The following is an 8,396-nucleotide window of genomic DNA, read 5'->3' on the forward strand; positions in this document are numbered from 1 at the left end:
AGAACTTCAAAAACCTTAGAAAAGTCTTCTCATCCATGTCAGCAAGCTGATTTGTTGTCTTTAGAAAGTGAACTTCAATGTTGCCATTCTCAACATGATCTTTAACAAAGTGATAGTGAAGTGCAATGTGTTTGGTCTTCGAATGTTGACTGGGTTATAAAAGATGTGAATAGCACTTTGTGAATCATAATATAACAGAATTTTCTTCATGTTGATTGCATAATCACGTAGTTGACTTTGAATCCAAATGACTTGAGAAGTGCAAGCTGCAGCAGCAACATATTCTGCTTCTGTTGTGGAAATCGAAACACATGTTTGTTTCTTTGACTTCCAGCTCACAAGCTACCCTTCCAATAATTGACATCAGTCACTTGTTCTTTTACGTTCAAGTTGACAACCACCCAATTCTGCATCCGAAAATGCCTATACGAAGAACCCTGTTTTTGAAGGATACCACAAACCTAACGAAACCATGCCTTTGAGATAACAAAAAATCTTCTTGACAACTATTAGATGAGGTTCCCTTGGATTCGATTAGTACCTAGCACAATTACACACAAAAAACATAGTATCAGGTCGACCAGCTGTTAGGTATAGCAACGAACCTATCATGCTTCGGTACAATGTGAGATCAACAGCCAGCTTATCCAACGAAGGACCAAGTCTTGTGCCAATTGCCATCAAAACTCACAACTTGGAGCTATTCATCATCCCAAACTTCTCAAGCAGACTTTGAGAGTACTTATCTTGATTGATAAAGATACCTTCTCTGCTTTGACGAATATTTAATCCCGGAAAATTGTTGATGTTGCCCATCATGCTCATCTCAAAATGGCTTTTCATCATGTTTTCAAACTCCTTCGACATATTAGGATAAGTAGAGCCAAAAATAATATCATTTCATTAATTTGAACAAGCATAAGATGATTCCCAACTTTTTTACGAAGAGAGTAGGATCAACAGATCCTTGTTTAAATTTCAATGATTTTAAGAAATTAGTAAGAGTGGCATACCAGGCACATGGTGCTTGTTTAAGTCCATAAACAGTCTTGTCTAAAACATAACAATGTTCTAGGTATGGAGAATTTACAAAACATGGTAGCTGTTCAACATACACTGTTTCTTCCAAAACACCATTAAGAAAAGCACATTTTACATCCATTTGATATACATCGAAGTCCTTGTGTGCTATATAGGCTAAAAAGATTTAAACAACCTTGAGTCTTGCAACATGGGCAAAGTTTTCTTCATAATTGATACCTTCTTGTTGCGAATAACCTTTTACAACTAGCCTAGCCTTATTTCTCACTATATTACCTTCTTTATCGGTTTATTTTTGAAAATCCATTTGAGACCTATGATCGAAGTATCTTGAGGTTTCGAAACAAGCCTCCAAACATTGTTTCGTTCAAATTCAGCCAATTTGGATTGCATAGAAACAATCCAATCGGGATCTTCCATAGCAATCTTTACTGACTTTGGTTCAATTTTGGAAAGAAACACAATAACATAAAAAATTCTTGATGAACATTAAGTACCTCATTCTTCGTACGTAGCTGAGCTCTAGTCAATACTCCAGCTTGAGGATCACCAAGAATTTGTTCTTTTGGATGACTTCATGTCCATTTATCCATCGGTAGATATGTAGGATTGAAATCCAATGGTGGATCTTCGAACATTTCATCTATTTAAGAACCATCAATTGTATTGGACATATTATCACTAATATCATGAAATACATCGTTTTGAACATTTGAAGGATTTAGTGAAGATCCAATATGCTTCCCCTCAATAATTGGATTAATGTGATTATGCTCCTCCTTGAAATTGACATTCATTTGATTATGCTCCCCCTCAGCATCATTAGTCAAACTCAAGTGCCCCCCTCCACTTGATCATCGGGTAGAAATGGAAGACTTTCATTGTTCATTTGAGAATTCATCGAAGATGTCAAATTAGCAACATCCTGTGTGATAGTCGAATCATCAGAATGCTTCAAAGATACAGGAATTCGATTATCATCAGCACCAATAGCCCTATCAGGAACACCAAAAATTAAATCATAATCAAAATATAAAAATTCAAACTTTGAGATTCATCATTTGATTCATTAATAATTGGCATTTGTTCAAAACACTTTTCAACTCTTTTAACATAGTAATCATCAAAGGTAAGATTAAAATCTCTTTAATTTTCCTGCTTCATTTGTTTAACACCCTGTATGCAACCGAATGATGAGAATATCCTAGGAATATCACTTCATTAGCTTTGGACTGAAACTTTGAAATATTATCCTTGAGATTCATAATGAAGCACTTGCAACCAAAAACATGGAAAATTTTGACATTTAGTTTCCTATTGCTAATGATTTCATAAGGGGTTATATTAAATCGATGCTAAATGAAAGATCGATTTTGTGTGGAACAAGCTGTCACAACTGCTTCAGCCCAGAGATATGGTGGAAGATTTGCATATGTAGGCATTGTTCTTGCTGCTTCGTAGATAGACCGGTTCCGCCTTTCGAAAACACAATTTTGTTGAGGTGTGTAAGGAGAAGAAAAATTATGCAAAATTCCTTTGTCGATTAAAAATGATTCACGAACATTGTTCTTGAATTCCGACCCATTGTCACTCTTGATCTTTTGAACCTTTTTCTTCAAACTCATTTCAATATGCTTGATAAAGTCGATCAATGCTTGAGTTGTATCAGACTTCATTTGTTGGAAATATACCCAAGTAAACCGTGAAAAATCATCAAGAATGACTAATATATACCCTTTCTTGTTGTGAGTTTCAATAGTCGAAGGCCCACAAATGTCAATGTGAATAAGTTCCAAAGGTGCAACAATCTTTGAATCAATAACAATTGGATGACCTTGCTTATGTTCCTTTCCCTGTTTGCAAGTTGCACATAGAGTATCATTGTCAAATTTTAAGACAGGTAAACCACGAGAAGGATCACTTACCACTAATCTTTTCAGATTCCTAAAATTCAGGTGAGATAGTCTTCAATGCCACAACCAACTTATATCAGATGAGGCTTTAGAAAGTAAGCACACATAGGGAACACTAATAATTGGTTTGATGTCAAGGCTAAACATATCTCCTTTTTGTTTAGACTTGAGAATAAGTTCTTTTGTTTCTTTGTTCGAAATCACACATCCTTCCTCATCAAAAACAACTTGATTATCAGTGTCCACAATTAGTTGCAAAACACTAATCAAGTTGTATTGAAGACCTTCGACATATGCCCCCATGTTAACAGTAAATTGGTCATTCGTGACTTTCCCATAACCTCTCCCATGACACTTGTTGTTGTTTTAAAATTTAACCACTCCTGGATTTTCCAAGCTTCGATATTCTCTCAAATTTTCCATCCTTCCAGTCATATGACGAGAGCAACCACTATTGATGTACCATTTTTCATTATATTGCTCATTACATAAAACCTGCAATAAGTGGAAAATTTTAGGTCCCCAAGGCTTTTTGGGTCCTTCATGATTAGATTCAAAAACATTGTGAAATGATGAACCTAAAACCCAATTACGAACTTTGAATTTTAAACTATCAAGTACGTCCACTTCGTTAGTTAAAGGCACAGAAATGTAATCATTCGATGGTTTAGAGTTAACACTGACTTTATCCTTTTTCTCCTTAGTTCGTTTCTCATCAACTCTAGCCTTTTGAATAGCTCTCCAGTTTTGAACTAACAGATTTGACTCCTTGGACGATGAACTTCCGTTCGAAGACTCATTCAAATAGCTTTCAAAACCTACCTTTATTTCTTTCTTTAAAAACATTCCAGATTGATAACTTTTTTCATTTCCATCTAACCAGTAATTTACGTTTTTAACATCTGACTTACCTTATACATATGAAGCTTTACTTTGTTGCTTCGAAAAACGGTTGGGAAAGTTAGGGTGCTGAGGTTTAAACGTTGATTTGTTCTTTCCATTTACCTCTAATTTTTCAAAATTTTGATTTGAAAGCACTAATTTTTTACTAATTTTGAAAGCGTTAATTATAACCAACAGATGGATGTTGAAAAACTTGCTTTTCATTCGAAAAGCATTGTTGACTTGGAAATTTAGAAAAAGTTCTTTGTTCATTTAATGAAGATCCAGTTCATTGAAAATTACTATTTGAAAACCTCTGATTTTGATGATTAGGAACATAATTCCTTGATGGTCGAGATCTCACAAAATTCTCATTATTTGACTTTTGAAAATTTAGTTTTGAATTAAACTTCGAAACTTGTGTTTTACTTTTTGAAAAATCATATTGTGGTTCACTTTTTGACAAATCTTTTTGTGTTTGAGCGAGTATTTTCTTAGTAAAAAACTTGTTTTAAGAAGATGTCTGAACTAGTTTAGAATCTTCCTTTTTAGGCGATTTAGTTAATAAAACATTGTGTTTCTTTCAAGGCTCAATGGTTTGCCAATAAACCTTCTTTCTAGCTTTTGTCATTGGAATCCAATTTTCTTTTAAAATCTTTTCAATTTGTTCTTTGAAATTTTGAGCATTAGATTTTGATTTTTCAAAAACATTATTGTTTGCTTGTTGTTTAACTTTTGATTTTTTAGTTTTAATTTGTGGTTTTTGTCTTTGAAAAGTGAATGAGTTCTTGTTAAGGTTATTTTCGACTGTGCTTTGGTTTGAGAAAAATCCTTCTTTCGAAGATCTCTTGTTATCTTCTTCAACAATTTAATTGATTTTGGGTTTAACTTTATCACCATTTCTTGAGGTAATAAACACCTGATTTAGGAAGATAACTTCATTTGTGCATTTGAAGTTCGAATACACAACCGAATTTGATTCAAGATAATGAGGGCCTTTTTCTTTCATAACTTTGTCGAACTTCTCAGTTTTGCCATAAACCTGATCGAAAACAACCCTGGGTATGGTTTTTTCTTTTGGAACATCATCATCATCATCATCATCACTGTTTGTTTGACTATTTTCGACATTTACATAGTCAGGATCATTAACTTTCGAAGATTAGAGTTGATTAGTGTCAACTTTAACCAAATAATTAGTACAGATTTATTTACCCTTAGTCATTGAAGTGACATTGATGACAGATAATTGGGAACATTCAACAGCTTCCTCCTCCTCAATTTCATTAAAATCATCATAATCATCTTCAATATCAACAAATTTGATTTAAAAGTTAAATGTCGAATTCTCAGTTCTTTTAAATTTTGATTTGTTCATTCTTTGTTAAGGTCTCATTTACAATATCAACAAGACCAGTTGCATTTAACCATTCACCAATTCTAACAACACCATATGCATAGGAATCTATTGGAACCTTGTCAAACTCATATATTTTCTTTTCACAATCATAGGAAGTCGAATCAATTTTCGCCCTTTCAAAAGCTAAAAAGGAAAAAAGCTCCTTATGATGTTCTTTGCTAATATAAGATGAATGATGCAATACAATTAATTTTCCATAGAAACGCTTAGCATAGTTACAGTAAATGTTTATTTGTTTAAGCAAAATACTATTATCTGTTCTAAGGTTGTCTCTGTCAGTGACAACCCAAAATTTATGTCTTGTACAACCATTCAACTCAATCAAAGTTGGACTTGTTTCTGCTATCTTTTAGCATTGTTTAGGATCTGTTTGAGCGTTCAAAGTCTAGTACATCCAAGGAACGAGTGTTAGGAAGTATCAGCTGAAGTTCAAAACCACCAAGCAAGCCATAAACTCCATCATGAGGAGTTTATGGCCACATCATATGAGTTTACGTCCATAAACTCAAAGTGGCCGTAAACTCATGGCCTTAAACATGATATTCCTTCACTTTTCCTCATTATTCACCATTTCAAGTCAAGAAAACCGAATTCTCTCTCAAGTATCATAAGGATCTTCATTTTTATGTTCAAAAATGTTAGTGTTTCATCCTTTGATTAGTTGATACATCTCATTAACTAGTATCACCCTTTGATTTCATCCATTAACTTCATCTTTTGGGTTAGATCTTCAATAACACCAATAACACACTAGTTCTTTGGGCCGAAATTAACCCTTATTGCTTCCATATCGTAAGTATCCTTTCCCTATACTTGTTATCTAGTAGAATCCCTTGATTTACATCCTCGAAATCAACCAAATCCCAAGAACAATGAGAGTTTACGGCCATGAGCATCTCCCTTGGCCGTAAACCCTTGTTAAGGCTACTAGTTTGGGCATAAATTCTTCTTAAGGCTAGGAATGGCTCTAGAACACTTACTTATTGCTTGAAAGACCTTAAAACACCCTTTAGCAGAAGACTTCATGAGTTTACGGCCGTAAACACATAGGGTCGTAAACCATATGTCCGTAAACACAAAGGACCGTGAACACCTTGGCCGTAAACACCATTGTGTAGCCATACACCCTTTATATACAATCATATGTGATTTATAACACTTCCATTCAAGTGTATCCTAGTCCCTAAGGTGTTTCCCTTCATGACTAAGTTGTATAATCACTAATTATATACATACATGTGTCATTATATGCTTATTAGAATCCGCTTGTGCCCGAGATTTCACTTAGCACTCAGCATCCTTTTTGAAGAATTTCGTTACACGATTATTTGAATAGGATGCCACCGCTTTGTCATTAGAATTGACGATCAGTCCTTCATCATCCGAACCCTCAATATCAACAGTCTCTTTCTCAACTTCTCTAGTACCAACCTTCGACATTATTGCCAAAGGACCACCCAAAAAAATTTCTTTTTTCCTCAGCAATCTCATTCACTTCACTATCATGTGCCTTTAACATATTATTGAGATCATTGAGAGAAAAGTAGGCGAAGCTTTGTTGAGTTTTTATCATTAAACTGACATTTCGCCATTCTTTGCGAAGCCCTATGATAAAAGTTAGGTTGAACTCCATTGTTGAGCTTTTGACTCCCTATCTGTTGCACTTGTAGATTAGTTCATGCAGACAATCATAATAGAGCTCAATGGATTCTCCTTCCTTTTGTTTGAATTCTCCCAACTCTAACAAACACTTCTTAACCGAACTTATATTTTTTCTCTCTACCTTGATATTTCTCCTTCAAGGTGTCCCAAATTTCCTTTGATGTCTTGCAACTATGCACATAGTTGTAAACTACAGGTGGAAGAGCTCCACGAAGTTCATGCAAGCATCTTTTCTCGTTCTTTTTCTGTTTCTCTGCTTTTTTAGCAACATCTTGATTGTTAGTAGAAGATCTAACATTTTTCAATGTTGTTGGAGAACGAACTCCATCAACAATACATTTCCAGAGATCTTCATCGATGTCATTCATATAATCTTCCATATGATCAGCCCATTGATCATAGAATTCTGGAATTAACATAAGAGTTTTTCTGGTTGAACCAAGAATATGAGAATATGAGGTCATGGTGTTCATTTTAAAATTTGTCATTGATGTACGGAAGGATTTTGATAAAAATTTCAAAATTGAGATCTAGTCGATAATACTTACAAAAATCAAACACTAAATACTCGTTTTTACAAACTAAATGCAAAATCGAATCAAAATAGATGATCTATTATGATTTTCAAAATCAAAAGAGCGGAAAATTCTGAATCTAGAACGAGACTCAAAATCTTTTGAAAACTTAAGAAAATCAGGTCTCAGCTAAATGAATCCTGCTCTGATACCAAATGTGGTTGTTATAAGATCGAGTATGAAAACAGAAAGCAGAGTTATGAAAGAATTAAGAACACTCAGTGTAAATATGATCTATTTAGCTCAATATATTGCTTTTGAAGATATAGAGAAAAATATAGTACAAGTTTCTAAGACTTCGAAAGATACTCTAACTCTAATATCTAACCCCTATTTATAGGGATGACAAAAGAAAACAAAAAAATACATAAGGGTTTACATTCATGCTTCGCTAACATAAGCTACCCTTATGTAAATAAACAATATGGATTTCGATACTAACACCCGACATAGGACACTTCGACACCTTACAACTATTTCGAACCCGACACCATCCACAAACATCTTATGATTAAAAAGGTTCAGAAAAGGGATATGTTGATATTTATGTTTTTAGTTCACCGTTTCTTTGCTTTTAGACGTGTAAAAATTTGTGTGTTAATATATTATTCTTAAAATGAATGCCAAATTCTCGTGCTTTTGTTTTGTTTTTTGCTTTTTTTTTTTTTTGAAAAATGACCAAGCAGCCAGGATTTTGTGAATTATAGCAATGTACTTTGGAAGTACATTGCTATTTTAGAGCATTAAGACATCTTTTAAAAAAAACATCGTTGTAATAGAAAGAAATGAAACTTTAAATTAATAAATGCATTTTTAACAACGAAATTGCTATTTTAATTTCATTTGCATATACTATAAAATATTTATTTGTTAATTTTAGTGAAATTTTAAAAATATCTTATT

The sequence above is a fragment of the Lactuca saligna genome, chromosome 5, assembly GCF_052625555.1.
Source record: "Lactuca saligna cultivar CGN05327 chromosome 5, ASM5262555v1, whole genome shotgun sequence".
Taxonomy (NCBI): Eukaryota; Viridiplantae; Streptophyta; class Magnoliopsida; order Asterales; family Asteraceae; genus Lactuca; species Lactuca saligna.